Genomic DNA, 19,248 nt, shown 5'->3' with positions numbered 1-19,248 from the left:
TCATACATTTTTTAAGACAAAAATGTTCCAAGGAAAACAGAGGTAACTTAGAGGGTGGTCAACAAAATGGCCCTGACTTTGTAAAGACTTTGTGTGGAGCTTTTTCATTTTTTTAAATGGAAAGGGCAAAGCTATTTAGGTTTGTTTACTGAGGGTAAGACTAGGGTTAGGTTTAGAATTAATCTTATAAAGTTCGTATTTCGTACATTCATGTACACGAGTTTGGGTGTCCCTGGTCAAATTAAATGTTTTGGTTCATTTTGTGAGTGAAAGTAAGTTACATCTCCTCCACAGAGAACACACTTCTGCACATGTTAATGCATGTTAATGTTAATTACTGTTTATTTCCTGAATTTAACGTATTGGTTAGATTAAAACCTAAAATGCTGCCTGTGCAAGAGGTATGGCACACTTTGTGTTTCATGTTATTGAATGTTATCTTATATTTATCATATACTATGTTTTATTTTTTCTCTATATAATGATCTTAGCAATTGAATATACACACATTCAATACACAGAATGGTGCTTAAAGGCCATATAGATGTTTACATATACGATGCATATGAGACATTATTACATGTAAGTAGTGACAGATTTATAATACAAATGGGACATATTATTTCATACATGTAGTAAAATAATACAATAAATCATATTGTTTTGAATTGTATTATAACATATCATTTTGTATTGTACATTATTGTATCGTGACTAGCTTGTTAGCTTATGGCTTGTATAGTAACTTGGGGCTAAACATTAACTTGTGGCTAGAGTGTTAGATTGGGACAATGTAAAACTTTTGTTTTAAATGTTGTTGTACTTTCAGAATGTTGAATGCACTAAAAAACTGAAAATGGACACATTTGTAAGACATTTTCAGCCACTCCCTGTTTTTTGCATAGAAGAAATGGATCAGATTGAGGCACCACTGCATTGTATTGAATCGTATAATGAATTACGTGAATTGTTACAGCCTGCGCATATATATTTTGGAAATCAAGGGTCTTTGAAAAGAATAACAGTTAACTTTAATGGTACACACATATTTCTCTAATAAAGGTGGTACTAATCATAATATTTATATTTAAATATAAATATATTTATTAATATATATATTTAATTTATATGTAATCCTTTGTACATGGTCTATTTTGCTTCAAAACCTGTTCATTTACAAGTTGCATATTTATGATACATAAGACTTTTTGCGAAGGCAGTTACTTATACATTTTTGATATGAGACATAGTATTATTACACGTGTGTATATATGTGTTCCAGCCAGTATGATCTGAAAGTCAAGATTACTAATTTGTCAGTAAATCTTTGAAAAAAAAAATAAAAATGCTGCTTGCAAAAGTATTCACCCCCTTCAGACTAGTACTAGATAGATCTACTTTTTTCTTTAATAGGAGCTTTAGGTTTCTACCAGCTTTTTAAACTTTTGGGAGTGACTTTCACCCATTCTTTCTAGGAGATTTGCTCAGTGTTGTTCAGGTTGGTTGGATGACTTTTGTGGATTTTGTCACAGAATATTTTCTTCCATAAAAATAAATCACTTTAAATTAATTAATTACATATATTTAGGCATGTTTATAAAATACATTTGAGCATGGGTCCTGGCATCCTCTGTGTGCATGTGTGTGTCTATATGCATGATTTTGGAGAAGGTGCTTTACTCTTGTCCTCCTGATAAGCACTGTAGCCCTCTATCCCGGAGGCCGGCAACTTCAAAGCCAAGCGTGGCTAAAAGGGATGGCTAAAATTAGTGAGAGGCCACATAACCTGCACCCACAGATCAAAAGCGAGCTGAACTCTGGCAGGCGTCAGCATGGCGAGGGCGTCTGTGTCTTCATTCATACCCTGGCGTGTTTGTGTCTGTATGTGTTGCCCTGTAGGGCTTGACATTGTTGTGCCAGTTCTGTTTCCTAAGTCCTGGTATCAGACTGGGCTTTTGTAGGCTACAGTAGGTGAACTAGTGAAGTGTGGGCGGCCATATACAGTGTTTCTGTAATAGTGTACGTGTGATGTGTGTGTAAATGTGCATGAGTCTTCAGCTGGTGGATCATTCGGGCGTATTGACAGAGGAGGTCACTTAAATATCAGCTACGCTTTGCAATGCTGACTGCTCACACTGACCACAGGCATGAAGCCCATCAGCGGTTGCAGTGCAGAGAGGTCAAATGTAACTCAAGCCCACAGAGAGAGAGCAAGCCAAACAAGGCCTGCTAACCATAAGGGTAAAATCCCATACGCACCATTTGCATTTAAATTTCCCCCTAGCACACAGCCTCCTAGGCACTCCCCCCAGGGACATCACTAGTTCACTAGCGTCTTCTTAATTGGGTATTGATTGGCTATCACTCGGCAGGGGAGACAATGAATTACCGCCTGGCAAAATGGCGGAAAGAAGCGGGAGAGAAAGAGCGCAACGGAAACAGTTGTTCGCTCTGCCTTTATTTATATAGCCGAGTAATTAATGATGCAACAGGAGGTGCTTGATTAGACCGCAGAACCCTCAGATTACGTTTATTTGCACAAGTCATGATACGGAGACCCACATGATTCTGATCTGAAATATTGTGCAAACAATTGATATCAAGTGTCTTGTTTTGTGTGCATGTATTAAGAAGAAGAAAGAGTAACGAAAACATGCACTATACGCAGCGCAGTCCAGCGGTCTGAAAACACCAATTAAGCCGTGAATTCATTCCTCTGTATTAGTTCTCATTGTCCAGGGGAACGTACACTCATTACGTATTCATGGTTGTGCATATTTCAACACAAAACGAGACAGCACGTTCATTCACACAAACAAACTAATGAACAGATATAAATAACATTACCTCTGCATGTGTAATTCGTTCTCAGCACAAGAGTTTCTTAGCGATACTCTGGGCTAAATTACCTGCTTATTTCCATTGTCGCTGCTCTAATTACCGTGCATTCAGAGAGGGAGAATTGATATCTTGTTTAGCGGCAAAGCCGCACAACCTGAATCGCTGCTGTGTGGTTTAATTCCCAGTGCAAAAGAGCCTCGTGCGGTGAGCATTGGCCTGAGCAGCGCTAGCGAGTAGGCTACAGACAGATCCGCTGTGCTCCCGACAGCGTCGCTGAAACACTTAAAAGAGACTCGGCTACATGCACAGCCTGCTTTGCCATTCTTCAATGTCACCCCAGTCGTGTTTGTCAAAATTTTAGGCACGTAATCCGAGCTGGAACACAAGGTTAACGTCTTTTGTGCTTCTGTTTTGTTAAAGCCCCACACTATTTCACTTTATCTGCCAAATGTGCAAAATTGAAACAAATGATGTTGGGAGGCTTGTGGGTGTGTTTTTTAAGCTGCTGGCTGCTCCGGCACATAAATGCACTTGTAGTCTGCTTATGCTTCTTAAATCATCTCTGTTTGTTTAAGCTTGTTACTTTTATTGGCTTTAGAGAGTTTTTCGACTGATTGCAGGAGATTATAAAATCTTATAACACCAGTCTGTGTATATATGCTTTTGGTGTTTAATAGGGATGTCCCAATACCCTCTTTTGAAACTTTGGATCCGGTCCTGATGAGTATTGCAGATCCAGTCCACTTATGTTTTCATAGACAATCCAGTTAAGATACAGAATTTAGTTAAGATATGCTAACCTGCTATATAATAGTACAGTAAAATCACTATGTTTGTAATGCATGCATATTGTGACCTTCTAGACTGATGTTTTATGGTGTCTACATTTTAAATGGCCTTCTATGATGTGTTTAACATTGTTTATACTCCAATTTGATTGTTCTCTGTGATGATTTGGCTACCAGTTTCTTCAAGATAATGCTTTAAAATGACTTCATTTTTTGGAATTCTTCCATGAAATAACCGTTTTATAGTGTTGCGAATACACATTCATATTTGTCTAACATTAGCTCTTGTCTCAAGAGTGCTGTTAAACATTGTTAAAAAAAGCAAAGGGGGATGTCAGCAGGTCTTGTGAAACAGCTGTCAGATTTTTAAAATATTCTCAATAGAACTCAAACTAAATGCAAACACAGTTGTTTTTGCTTCATCATAGTCAGTAACGTAATGTTCCTCTGTTTGTTTGGAAGCTATTGTGTGTATAGAGGACCATGACTAAAACAGATTTAATAACGATGCAGCACTGCTGTCTACTGTCATGAACATCATGAGTCTGATTGGCTTCTGATGGCGCTCTTGTGTTGTGACCTTCAGTTTTGAAGTTCATCAAATTTGCAGTAAATGTTTTTGTGTACGTTAAATGCAACCTAATACAGAAATGAAGCACTGATCTGTCCTGCCTTTATAAATTCATGTTTGCAGCATATAACCATTGACTCATGCCTGCACATTAATTTATAGTCCTTTTTTCCTCTGCTCACTTTTATCATTATCAGTTTGAGAGGACTGGTTTTCTAAAATATTTATCACAACATGCAGAGAACACAGAATTGGTTGTACACTTCCCGAGTACTTTAGGAATGCTACGCTAATAAGGTTAGGGCTTCTTTTTTCTCTAGAAACAGCCTCAATTCTTAATAACATGGATTCCACAAAATGCTGGAAACATTCCTTTGCGATTCTGGGGCCGGATTCACGAAAGCTTTCCTAAGAAAAAGTTTGCGAAGGTTCTTAACACAAACACACAAGGGTTCATAAGAATATTCTTAAATGCGATTCTCAAAAAAAAAAAAATGTAAGAAGTTCTCAAATATTCTCTTAAAAAAATCTTAATTAGTTCCTTCATTCATTGTTTTCTTTTGTAGGCTCTGGTGTATTTTACAGCTTACCATAAACACTGCTAGATACATTACTAATTTGTATTAACTGTTTTTTTTTTTTCATGATTTATTTTAATCCGCTCAAAGGAGCAAAATGGAGGAAAAACATCAAACCAAGCGTTTAAAAAAATTAGGCAAACCAGAACTAGAGCTGCTGGAGGAAAAAATGGGCAACAGAAAAAAAAAAATCCTCCTTAGAAAATACGATAATTGTGGAGTGACGGCGGAAAGTGAGAGACGAGGATGAGGAGCACAGAGGCAGCGAGTCCAAGTTTGTTGAATTTAGATGCTGAACTCATCATATCTTACAGCCTGAGATGAGCGTCAGGCTTTCTTAAGAACACATTTAATAGCGTAATATTAGAATTATTCTTAAAAATAGCTAAGAATTCCAATTTTTGTAACTTGTTTTCTTAAGAATGAAGTTTTCTTTCATGCTTCTAAGACTCTCTTCCTCTAATACATCGTAACAATGTTCTATTGGATTCAGATCTGGTGACTGGGAAGACCAGTGAAGAACACTGAACTTACTGTCATTCTCATGAAACCAGTTCGAGATGCCTTTGGCTTTGTGACATACTGCATGGATGGGCATACATGCTGGACATAGCCTTTAGATTATAAAATTGTGACCATGAAGCCCATCATGCACATGGTCAGCAACAATACTCTAATAGGCCCCCACACCATTACGCCACCTCCACCGGCCTGGACTGTTGACACAAGGCAGGTTGGGTCCATGGATTCATGCTGTTTGCACCAAATTCTGACCTTACCATCTGTGTGCCTCAGCAGAAATTGAAATTTATTAGACCGGGCTATGATTTTAGTCTTCAACAGATCAGATTTGGTGAGCCTGTGCCCACTACAGCCTCAGCTTTATGTTCTTGGCTGGTGCAAGTGGAACCCAACATGGTCTTCTGCTGTTATGGCCAGTCCACCTCAAGGTTCGATGTTTTGTGCTCACCACAGTTGTACAGAGTGGTTATCTTATTTACTGTTGCCTTTCTGTCTGCTCGCACCAGTCTGGCCATTCTCTCTTGCTCTCTCATCAACAAGGTGTTCTTGTCTGTAGAACTGCCACTAATTGGATGTTTTCTTTATTGCACATTTCTGAGTGAACTCTAGAGAATGTTGTGTGTGTGAAAATTGCAGGAGAGTAGTAGTTAGATGTACTCAAACCATCTGGCACCAACAGCCATGTCATGCTCAAAATCACTATAAATTTTTTCCCCATTCTGATGGTTAATATTGATTTTAGTTTTATTTTTTGTATTGATTTACAATCCATTAGATATATGACAAAATGGTAACTCTAATGCAGGTGTACTTTGTCACCTACTTTTATGTTTGAATTGCGGAATGTAACATTTTTGTGATATTTTTGTTTTAACCAGTCATGACATGGAAACATTGTTGGAGTGTATATTCTACATGCTTTTCATGGCATGTCACTCATGGTGAACTGCTTGAAGTAGCTGGAGAAGCTAGAAAGTAGACTTGAAGCATAATAGCTGTGTGCTTATATTTAACATGCCCAAGTTGAGACGAAAGATGGCCATTTCTAACATGGTCAAAACAGCAGAACTGCACATACAAATTTTCTTGTTCCACTTTAAAATTGGTGCCACACTACAGACACTTAAATCACTTTTGAAAACGTGCCTCATTGCTGCAGGTTGTGTTTAATGTCCATGTATAGCACTTTTATGATGGTAGTAAAAATGGAAGAAAGAAACAAAGGATTCGCAGTGTATCAGGCTTATTTTAGCCAATACCTGATCCATTAAAATATGGCTGGATCAGCCCCAATGTAGTGTTTAATTACAGTGGTTGAAAATACGCACACACACATACACATCATGCATCGTTTGCTTGTCATCAGGTTTAAGTGGCCACAACCTACCGTTTGTCTCTGTCAATTACCACAGTGCTCGCAAGCTCCTTCTACACTCTAGCCACCCACGCTGCCAATCTGAACATTGACTGAGTTTCTGTTGGATATTCCAGAGCTTAATCTCAGTGGCGCTGGAATTCTCACTCCTGATGAACATGTGAAGAACGTTTCTTCTCTCAATACTGATTCTCTTCAGGTCTATCTCCCAAATCCCTGTGTGGGCAGGTTGGCTTTGATTAAGACGTTCCCTCAGGAGTGCGTGCGCTCCATATCGATTTGTTGCAAGCTTATAGCACTGCCCATAGGCCAGACTGGATTTTGAAAGGCCGTATCGTGGAAAATGTTCCTCTCTTTCTTTCAAAGTGTAATGTTTGATGTTATAATGTAGCAAACATGTGAACATGGTTAGTGTTCATAACATAGCATTTACTCCAGTCTGTATCAGTGTAGGGGAAATTAAACTGCAAAAATAGACTGTTTTAAATCATTGGTTTTGTGATGTCATACCAGCTTGTGTACATATTTACATTTATTCAGATTACAGCAGGTAAGCCACACATTCAGGTTGGAGTGAGAAAGGCACAGTAGTACTCAACAAATCCAAACAGAACTCGTTTACATGCATCTTAATGTCTTAAAAAGTTGTAAAATGGTCACGTAAAATGAAATATATATATATATGTGTATGTGTGTGTGTGTGTGTATATATATATATATATATATAATATAATGTCGCTGCCGTCAGAACAAAACGTACTTTACTTTTAATATAAGTCAATGGAACCAGACTTTTTGGCCAAATAATTTGGGGGCATTTCTTTTGATTCATTCATCATGGCATTTACACACAACGTAAAAGGCAACAAGTATTTTCAAATTATGTCACAAACTGAAAAAAAAATGTGTGTGTGTGTGTGTGTATATATATATACACACACCTTTTAAGGCCTGCATGTAGAACCCTGCAGTAGCTATATTACACAAGCTCATACATAACAAATCCCTGCACTGTATTGTTTTCTAGTTAGAGGACTAAAGAGGAAATGTAAGCCTGTGGCTTACAATATGTTTTATTCACAGAGTCAGTAGACTCACAGAGATCGGTGTCAGTTCTCTTTATATTTTAGCACATTTCAGTCGAATAGAAAAGCCTTATTCTCAGAAAGTATGTCTGGTTCCAGTTCTGTGCCTGCATTATGTTGGATGGAGATGGAATAAATCTTGGCTCTGAACTTCAGCAAAACAATAAGATATGAAACGACAACATGCCCTGCTGTGGCAGTCCCAGAGATGGACTCAAATTGAGTCACGAAAGCTTTAAAGTGGAGAGAGTCATTAACAGAGATGACCTCTTACTCAGACCACCCCAGTAGTGACCCTAATGACCTCATAAGACATGTCTGAGCCTAGCAGCTAGTCTTGCTCATCTTTGTTAATGGTGCCATGCACAACGCTGCTGCAGAGTATTCCATTTGAAGTGTAGTCACAATGTGTACTTTCGGGAGAATGTTTTAGGTTAGACTCAAAATCCAAATAGTTGATAGAAACATCAGAAAACAAAGTAGGAACACAATTCAGTAATTCAGTGTAGACTAGAGTGGCCTTAAGGTTGCATTAAAAGATAAAATTCTGCCAGAAATGGTGAAGTATTAAAATCAATAAATTCAAACTGTTTAAAAGTTAATACAATTTTTTTTTAGTAAAGCTTTGACAGCCTCTGGAGTGAATTTTAGCATTGAATCCTAGTTTAAAAAAACAACTTAAAGCTGTGGATGACAGAACAATCATGAATTTACTGAAATAAGAAAATAGCCTTGGTTTTGTGTTGTAGGCTGGTATGTCCTTGAAAAGGTCAAAGTTTCTAATGAGCTTTCTGCGTGAAAAGGTCTTTTACTAAAATAAAGCAGCTAATTTAAATGCAGCGACATGTTGATGCCTAATGAGAGCTGTGGGGCCATGTTGTTTATTATAATCCCAAAAATCGCAAAAATAATACTTGCCGGACTTTCTGAGTTATACTGTCTGCCACCACTACCGCCTGGCAGTTGCTTTGAGAAAGGCAATGTAAGCTTTTTAAATGCTGGACTAATTTTAGGCTAGATGTCATTTAGACTTACTCAGGCAGATGGTCAGTAGTGCACATGCTAGCAGATGTTGCAGGGAGCTGAGGCATTACTGGATTTTTAATTTGGACACCAATGTATGAAGGTTTGGAGAATGGAGGTTACTGAGGACTTGTAGTAATCTCAGAGAAACACAGGCCCACTTTTTGCCCCTATTCTTGTTTGCTGTGGAGAAAATAACATGTGACCTCATATACCTCTCCTTTAGACACACCTTCTTCATACAGTTGTAACATCCAGTAACTGTTTTATGTACTGTTTACTATGATTTATTACCTCATTTGAGTACAGTAGACAGCAAATAATGACGTTAATAACTTTTATGACAACTTGAATTTTCAATCATAATAGTTAGTCGATTTCACAGTATACTTTGCTCTTAAAATTAAAGCTTCTTTATATGTGTGAATCTGTATCGAGTGAGAACAAATCAGATGCGTATGGATAAAAATGCCAGTTTTGAGGTTTTAATGAAAAGAGAGAAATCCAAAATCATAGTAATTAAACAAGTGGAGGTCAAAACTGAGAGAGAGTGAACAAAAGCCAAAAGGGACATCCAGAGAAAGGTCAAAAACCAGAAAAGACAAAACTGTACAAAAAGGGCTTGGGCAAAAACGAATTAATCAGGTCAAAAACACAACAGGACAGGCAGACAAACAACACTCAGTACACTCAGTGAAACTGGGGCATTACTTCGCAAAGAAGTAAGAACAAACAAACAATATGTATAGGGTTAGACACAGGCGAGGAGCATCAGTAATCGGGTCTGATCTAGGACAGGCTGGTGTCTGACAGTTCTGAGTCATGGAATCATCCTCTGAATTCTGGGAGTTGGAATTTGGGAGCACAAGAGACTGAGATGTAGCAGCAGAGTCGGAGGGAGGCATGACAGAATCAAGCATTTGGCAAAAAAAAACTGCCAGAAAACATGTTCATTTAAAACTGATGGTAACAAGAATTTTGAAGGTCAGGGAACTGGTAAATTTATACCCAAATCAGAGACATTTTATGAAAGATTGCATATACCACTGATATAAAATCTTTCTTTAGAACATCTCTACTATGTTGTATCCAAAGATACACTGTAACAATGCTGTAAAATGTACAGTACACTGCTGGCAGCTTAGTTATATAGTAGTTATGCAGTAATTATACAGTACTGCATGGGTGAGACATTCAAATCATAGTGTATCGTACCCACAGTATACTCCAGTGTATCTGCAATAAGCCTGGACATGTGTTATAGCTAAAGAGTACAGAAAGTGTAAAAACCATGGTCATCCAGACATATGATTGAATTTATAAGAAATAGTAGGAATTGCTGTGAAGGTCAGTAAAGTTGCCTGTAGTTTAATGGACACAGTTACAGGTAATGTAATTACTCACTAGTGAACTACCACAGTGCAGCTGCTGTGCTTACATCATGGCTTTATGTCCAGACGTTTTCCAGTATTTCTGCTCTTCTAGTATTTCTTCTGAAATCAAGGACGTTCATAGGAAGTTTGTCACCCTTTGCTGCAGTAACAGCCTCTGCTCTTCTGAGAAGACTTTACACTTTTGATTTTGGAACACTTGTTGTGAGGAGCATTCAGTCACAAGAGCATTATTGAGGTGAGGTAATGGTGTTGGATGATTAGTTCTGGATCACAAACTCCACTCCAACTCAGCCCAAAGGTATTGCATGGTGCTCCTCCAGAGAACATTTGTGTAACTGCTCCACAGCCCAATACTGGAGGGATTTAGACTCACTCTAGCCAACGCATGGCCTTGGACATGATGAACTTAGGCTTATGTACAGCTGCTCAAGAACATCCAATTCTATTGCCAATGCTTTTGTGTGGAGGTTAAACAAGCTATGTGGAATTGAATGCCTGTGTCAGCAGTAGGTGCTCCTTAAAGTAGTTGAATTCAGTGATTTGAAAGGGTGTCTACAAAGTTTTGTACACACAGTGTATTTCAAGCTGGGCCACCAGAACCACAGGGGCAAGCAACATTTGACCCACCACTTTTTAAAGTACGGCGGCGACGACCCCCCCACTCTCCACTTTCCCGCGGAAGGCGCGACCATACAGAAAGTAAAACTCAGCAAGCAAAGCCCAACAGAATCTCCATATTAGCTGGGAGCTCAGACATTTCCCAAACAGTAAAGTTTTTGTGAGTTTGTGTTCAGTGTGAGGAGCTGCAGCTCACTGATCCATTAAAAATGCTTTTACTGTATGTATATATGTATATATATGTGTATGTATATAGCTCTGTACAGATAGAAAATGACCATCTCTTTCTTGTATTTTTATGGTGCCGAATGTGAGAGTAACAGAGCACTTGCTTCCCTGCAACAGCCTGATGTTCTTCAGAGATGTTAGCTAGCAGATCTTGCTATCTGAGGCTGAATCCAGTGAAGCGTGAACAAAACACTGACGCAATGACATGCATTTAATCACTTAGGTACCCTTTTTTTTTTGGAAAAGCAAAAGTTTTGCCCTGCCACTTTGAGGTGTGGCACCACCCCTGACTTCATGGTTAGTTTGTCGCTTTTATATTAGTTCTAATGAATTGAAACTTTACATGTGCATAAGAGTCTTCTTTTCATTAAATCGTGCATATATACTGTTAATATTGTAGTATTAAAAATAATATCCTTAGTTTTCCCATTCAACTTTTGTAGAGATTTCAGGGAATACTGGTGTAGTTCATTTTTAGAATCTTATTGTAAATTGTACAATAAACTAAATGGAAATCAGCTCCCAGACTTCAGAGCAACACACAATAACGTTGTAAGGTGAATTATTTTGAAAATTACTGTAAAATTATTATTATTTTTAAAAATTTTTTGGTAGTGTAGGCAGTAGAAGACAACTAGAACTAAAAGTAAGGGAAAGGAAAGATCCTGCATGGGGTAAGGTTCTACCAACGTGATGAATTTGCTGGTTTAGTCATGTTCTAAATGTTCTCTGAACACTCTGACTGTCTCCAGTTTCTGTCACTTTAACTGATGTGTAGAGATACACAAGGACAAACTGAATGTACTTTATGGAGTTGTAACAGGGGGTAGGGGGGTTGAATACAGTTTTTAGCCCACCTAGAACTGATATAATATTATGCGACCAAATTGATGGCATTATAATTTTTCAACCACTTAGCAGCACCATCAAAAGCACACCTAGAATGTTACAATATTTTATTATTATGCAATCAGTCATTGCCACAATCAAGGAAAAGGCTAAGGAACAGTTAGCTAGCAATTTACCTGCCAAAATGCCATTAGTGCTCTCAGCAATAACCTAATCCCAGCCTTTTCTGTTGTCCAGACAGGCCAGGCTTTTCATGTGAGAATGTTCTAACCAATCATCATCAATTTTGTGCTGAACATGGTGTGAAAAGAGTGTTCAAGATGCCCAAAAGGGCAGTGATTGGGTAGGTGAGTGACTTTCGCAACTATGTCCCCTTACTGCTGTTTAAACCTGCACAGCAGTCTGAAAGAAATGGTCATTTTTCAGCCCTAGCCTGCGGTAGATGTTGTCTAAAGCTATAGAGTCTAATTTCAAGAGCGTCTATATTAGATTCCACCTTTAGGATACTTATGCTAGCATGCGAAAAGGCGCTCAATTAAAGTTAATAAGATAAATGAAATTAAGCCGATTAGCAGGATGAAGAGGGCAGCACTCGACACGCACCAGACTCTGTAATTAGTGAAACTGTACCACTGGAGGAAGCCAGATTAATCTTAAACTCTGCATTAAGGTCATTAGTGTTTCTGGGAAATCAAACATTAAAAATGTTGGGTCTCATCTTCGCCTTTTGAATCTGTCTTTGGCTTTAATAAATGCCACATTATTGCTGTATGTGCTGCTTGTAATGACGTTTTGATTCGCCTTATTTCATTATCACAATAATGATGTTTACCGATGTCGATTCATCACAGGAACAAACTAAGGGGAACGAAAGCCTTTGATGTTGTGACTGCTCGACTCTGATACTTTAGTTCTCTGCGTGCTGGGAACATTTTGAAATTTTCTCATGAAAGCGGTTGTCAGGGTTACGGCTCTTTGACTCATGCCTTTGCATCCCGAGTCAGAGGCTGGGGGTTGATTCTGAAAAGTGCTGTCTCCACCTTTAAGCCATAGCCTGTCATTTGTCTTTTTAGACGTCTTCTCGTCTCCACTCCTCATTGTGCAGTCTGTAGCCTCGTGCACATTCTGTTTGTGATTTTACTCGTGTCACTGCAGTTGCAGACGAGTTTAAGTAAGTTTGACAGAAGAAAAGACGGGAAAAAAGGCAGAGAAGTAGAGAGAGACAGACCCTGTTGCTTTTTCAGTAGAGATATCGAGTGTTCGACAACCAGATGAGAGAGAGAGAGAGAGAGAGAGAGAGAGAGAGAGAGAGAGAGAGAGAAAGCTAATGTGAGAGAAGGCAAATGTTTTGTGGTGTAAAGGTAGCAGAGAGAGTTGAGATTTAAGTAAATGGTTCAGAAGGGAAAGAAGTCTGGTGGTGTTTGAGAGTGGAGGTGCCCTCTGCTAAAGCACCAGACCAGAACACCAGTGGGCATTAGCATTCAGGAACAGACCGTTTCCTCTGCCCGCTGCTGTCTGTGCTGTCATACATGCAGTATTAGAGCACAGCCGATCAGAGATTTAACACCAGACACACTGGGACATTGTGTACTCATCAGCTGTACAGCAGGCCCTGGCTTTTGTCTTGTTTCTGCCATTTGAAGGCTTTTATTTTTATTCAGGAATTATGCAGTTAGCAAGCCGTAACGTGAAGCTGTCAGCATGTAATTACTCCATAAGTTTTTTTCTTTTTCTTTTTCTCGAAGTGAGTTCTTATTAGTCTTGGACTTTAACAATTTTGGCAATTTGAATATTTACATTTTTAAATGAATGGTATTCAAATGTCCCAACAAGAAAGTATTTTTAATTTATTTAATAACCACGCCCATCTCTTTTTTCATTAATATATATTGTCCAGGCTTTAGGCTGTTTTGAGATAGAGGCCTCTGATGCTGGGGTCATATATAATCAGGAATGACCTCAGACCTGAGTCTCAGCAAGCAGCAGGTTCATTTCAGCTCTCTATCAGCGGAGCAGTGGTGTAAGCCAGAAAATGTCACAGCCTGCCAGGCTTTATAGCTTTTAATGTAAAGACTAGAGCTGCATGAGGGGTTTGTGTGATAGGGGACCTTGTATTGCTGCTGGGAGAGAGAGTTAAAGGGGAAAAAGCCTGAGGACCGGCTGAAAGAGTAAAAGAGATGAATGACTAGATCAGTAGAGATGGCGAGGTGCTAAAAGAAAAGGAGAGTGTAGATGAAGAGAGAGACCTGGTGGATGAGATGTAAAAAGGAAGAGGTTAGAAAGTTGATTAAATGCATACAGGCAGGTCAAAACTTCAGAAAGCTAGACCTTGAACTAAGGGTGGGCGATATGGTAAAAATACTGTGTATCATCATGGTTTTTGAACATAATTTCATGATACACAGTATGTTGAACCATATCCTCATTGTCATGCAAAAATATTTAATTCTATTTTTGTCGTTACGGTCCAAATTACTTGGAATAAAAACTATAACAGCCTGTATTAATGCCCATGGTATGTCCAACCACCTAGGTGTGATGGTCAGAGGTCCACATACTTTTGGCCATATAGTTTTTGGGGGTTTTTCTGTTTTTTTTTGGGGGGGGGGTGTATCTTTTTCCCACATTCTCGGTGTTTAAAAAAAAGTTTAAATAAGGGTTTCAATATAATGCTTTTTGAACATTTACTTATTTGCATAAAAACATTAAAATCATGAATGCATTTCTTACATCTGGTTCCAAATGATTAAGTAGGAATTTGCTTTCTTGCTACTTTGTGATGCATAAACATTTTCTTAATGATTAAGTGGTGAATATATACTTTTGAAAACATAATCATTCATTCTAATTAATAATTATTAACACTGTAATACACGGTAATGTTTTATGAAAAAAACTTTACAAAGCTTTATCGTAAAATTAGTTATTGCTATTGTAAAATTGATTATTTATATGCCACTAAGTAAATATTTAGTGATTAAAATAGTAGCACTTATTAATGCACAAGTTAAAATTATACAATTATATAGATAATTATTCAGTTGCTGTTTATAGACTTGTTATTATAAATTGTTACCATAGTTCTTCCTAGAATCTTTACATTATGTGGAGGTGATGATGATGATGATAAGGCATTGTGCAGAACCCTTTTTGGTACCTGTTATTCTTAAAAGAGTAAGAGCGATGTAAAAAGGAAAAGGAAGGAAGAAGAAGGAAGTGCAGAGAAACTCAAACAGATAAAGCATTTGGAATAGATTCAGGGAAGTTGGAAGGGGTCAGAAGAAAGGAAATGGAGGAGGGATGGGATAGAGTGTGGTGTGCTAGTCTGTGATGGTATGCTTTTGTCTGATGCTGATCTGACAGGAAAAGAGGATTAACTGTTATGACATTAAAGTTGAAATGTCTTTAGCATCTGCGGCTGCTGAGGAGGATTTCCTCTTTAATCGGACTAGAGATGGCTGAAGGTGTTGGGGGAGGGGTGAAGTAGTGAAAGGTTTGCATTATAGTGCTGTGCCTGAAGGCTGTTTCTCCTTGTTTCTTGCCTTTGGAGCACGGATGCATCGATCCAGCTTTTCTCTCTTTAGCTGTCCATTTCAACATGGCCGTTTTGTGTAGCTCAGTACATGAAGGTAAATACACAGTAGAGGCTAATTTACTATAGTGGAGTCAGTCAGACAATTAGCATTGAACCAATTCTTCGTACAGTGCAAATTTTAAATCATATTGTCATTGAACCCAGAAAAAATAGCACTTTTTATAATAATTTATAAAATTGTACTCTTGCAGTTCTACAACCCAGTTTCCAAAAAAGTTGGTATGCTGTGCAAAAAGCAAATGAAAACAGAATGCAATGATGTGCAAATCATTTAAACCCTAGATTTAATTGAAAATGGTACACTATAGTAAATGTTGAAACTGAGATTGTGTTTTTTGAAAAATAACTGCCCATTTTGAATTTGATGCCAGCAATATTTTTCAAAAAAGTTGGGACGGGGGCATGTTTACCATGGTGTTGCATCACCTCTTCTTTTGACAACACACTAAGTGTTTGAGAACTGAGAAAACCAATTGCTGTAGTTTTGAAAGTGAAATACTTTTCCGTTCTTGCAGCTGCTCAACAGTTGGGGTCTCCTTTGTCATATTTTTCTTTTGAAAATGCACCGAATGTTTTCAGTGAGTGACTGGTCTGAATTGCAAGCAGGCCAGTTTATCATTCTGACTGTTTTTACTATGGAGCCAAGCTGTTGTAATATGTGCAGAATGTGGTTTGGGATTGTCTTGCTGAAATTAGCAAGACCTTCCCTGAAAAAGATGTTGTCTGGATGGCAGCATGTGTTGCTGTAGAACCTGTATATTCTTAACAGATGTGCAAGTCACCAATGCCATCTGCACTAATGCACTCCCATACCATTAGGGATGCTGCCTTTTGAACTGCATGCTGATAACAAGCTGGATGGTCCCTCTCCTCGTCAGCCGGGAGGATGCGGCATCCATGAGTTCCAAAAAGTATTGGAAATTTTGGTCTGCCGGAACACAGGACACTTATCCACTTCGCCTCAGTCCATCTTAGATAAACTTGGGCCCAGAGCATGCAGCGGCAGTGTTTCTGGATCCTGTTTATATATGATTTCTTCTTTGTATTGTGGAGTTTAAACTTGCATTTGTGGATGCAGCGACAAACTGTGTTTACAGACAGTGGTTTTCAGAAGTGTTCCTGAGTGATTTCCACTACAGAATCATTTTTTTAATGCAGTGCTGCCTGAGGGCATGAAGATCATAGCCATCCAATATTGGTTTTCGGCAACGCTTGCATACAGATATTTCTCCAGATTCTCTGATTCTTTTATGTACCAAAAATCAATTCCTCAAGTTCTTTGCTATTTCATGTTGACCCTTTATTCTTGAATTGTTGCACTTTTGCCCATGCAGTCTTTCAAAGAGGGGTTAATTCCTCTCTATCTTTACTTCTAAAAGACTCAGCCTCTCCAGGATTTTTTTTTTATACCCAGTCATGTTACTGACCTGTTGCCAGTTAACCTAATTAGTTGTGATGTTCCACCAGGTGTTTTTTACCATTACACAACTTTACTCGTCTTTTGTTGCCCCTCTACCAACTTTTTTGAAATATGTTGATGACATAAAATTCTAAATGGGCATATATTTTTCAAAAGCAATAAAATTTCTCAGTTTCAATATGTGATATATTGTCTTTGTACTATTTTCAATTAAATATAGGGTTTAAATGATGTGCACGTTGTTGCATTCTGTTTTTATTTCCATTTTGCACAGCATCCAATTTTTTTTGTAAATGGGGTTGTAATGTCACATCTGGCTGATATGTTAGAAGGTCATTATCAGGGCCCATACAGATCCAGTGTGTCTGATTGATGCATCGCTATTTGAAATATACAATTGTCAAACCCTAATTTTCTTTTCTACTTGCTGTTGTCGAGCCTTAGTCTCTGAATGCACACTCCTTTAAACTGAAAAGAACAGTTTTGGGAAAATACAATTATTGAACTTCAGCAATGTGGCACACCAACTCATGATTGAACTGAAAGCAAAGCTGGGCTTGAGCACAGATTTTACAGTTATGTCCACACATTCCTCCCTACTCAGTTTCTGTAGCTCTTCCTTCTTTAACAGCTTCTTTAACCTCAGGGCCTAAATAATTTAAAAGGATGTCCTTTCTTTTCACCTTTAGGGCACGTGAGCATGTGTGCGCTGTCTGGCTGTGTGCTGATAAATGTTGCTATATTTTATAACTAATGGTTTTGCATCGGTGGCCTAACCTCAGTCCACATGCAACACACGGCAACCCCCTACCCCACGCTCCACGCTACCAAACCCCTCAAAATTTATCTAGTCTCACACACCAGTGTGTTCATCAAAATGTAAAGCGTTGCACCTCCCAGATATATTACAGTACAGCCATGGGCCCCACTGTAAATCAACCACACAATGGCCTTGACATCTATATAATACTCATAAAATTGAGAATTTCTGTTTAGTGTGTGTGGGTGTGTATGGGGGGAGTTCTGTGTGAGGCTGGACTGGTTTTAAAATGCCATTCCATATGACTTTGAACAACTCCTTCTGCATGCCATAAACTCAAAAATGATTTTCTTGTTTCTGTACTGAGAGCCTCTATGACCCTCTATGATTGGTCACCAGCGAGCAAGAGTTCTACAGACAATAGCAGAATGACAGTTTATAAACTTGATGTACTAATATTAAATATTAGAGGACAATGTAAAATATGGTTAATTCTAGATCTTTCTTAGCTGGTATCATTGTATTGTAGCTGATGAATGCCATTTTTTAACCATTGAAGAATATTCCAACATTTCACCAAAAACTATTTCTTTCGTATTTTGGCAGCTCAAAGTAATACATCACATTTCAGCTTCAGTGTGTTCTATACATTGTTGTATCAAGTTGTCTTAAAATACTCGCTGTACAAAAAGGACATTTTAAAGTTCAAACTGGGTTTTTACAATTTACAATTTTCAAGATTTGTTATGGTCTGAAGTGCTAATATGATGCTTTTAAATGATATTCATAAGCAGGCATGGCATTAAACATGTAGTACTCATACAAAGATCTGGGAGCAATGTTTCCACAAAGCCTATGCATAATATTAACTTAGAAAAGTAAATAGTACATATAACAATAACACAAGATTTGAATCACACATCCCACTCACTCATTAGCCTGTTTGTGTATCATTGAACAATATAAAGTAACTCTTTGTATATACTGTATGAAATGTGATGTCACCCTGTGTTAGCAAAGTGAATTGAACTGTTTGCAACATTTCATGCTAAAGAAAAGCAGACAATTGTAGACCAACTAGAGAACTATAGAAAAGCAACAACCATACTGTTCCTTTGAATTTTGAGTTTGTTGCTACCTCTGCAAATGCAAGTTAAGAATCTACTACACAAAGTAGAAGCCATATATCAACAACATGCAGTAAACTCTCTGGGCTTAAACTCATCTGAGATGAACTGATGCATAATGAAAACGTGCTGTGGTTGATGAATCCACTATTGAGATTATTTTTTTGGAAATAATGGACATTGTGTTCTCCAAGCTAAAAAGGAAGAAGAGTATCTGGATTGTTACCTGCGCAAAGTTCAAAAGCCAGCATCTGTCATGATATGGGGGTATGTTAGTGCCAGTGGAATGGGTAACTTGCACATCTGTGAAATCAGCATTAATGCTGAGGGGTACATACGGATGTTGGAGCAACATATGCTGCCATTTAGACAACATGTTTTTCAGGGACATCGCTGTTTACTAAGCCCCATTTTGCATATGTTACAACAGAGTGGCTTGATAGTAAGACAATACAAGTGCTAGACTGTCTGCCT

At 38.1% G+C, this 19,248-nt stretch overlaps 1 protein-coding gene across 4 annotated transcripts in view; it reads left to right on the top strand.

Moving 5' to 3' along the window:
* The window catches only part of tspan9a (tetraspanin 9a), a 245,634-nt gene that overhangs the window by 77,450 nt on the left and 148,936 nt on the right, over nt 1-19,248 (top strand). The gene's annotated exons all lie outside the window — the stretch shown is intronic.

The sequence above is a fragment of the Colossoma macropomum genome, unplaced genomic scaffold, assembly GCF_904425465.1.
Source record: "Colossoma macropomum unplaced genomic scaffold, Colossoma_macropomum, whole genome shotgun sequence".
NCBI lineage: Eukaryota > Metazoa > Chordata > Actinopteri > Characiformes > Serrasalmidae > Colossoma > Colossoma macropomum.
Note: the sequence above shows the minus strand (reverse complement) of the source record. Positions and strands in the feature narration are given on the sequence as shown.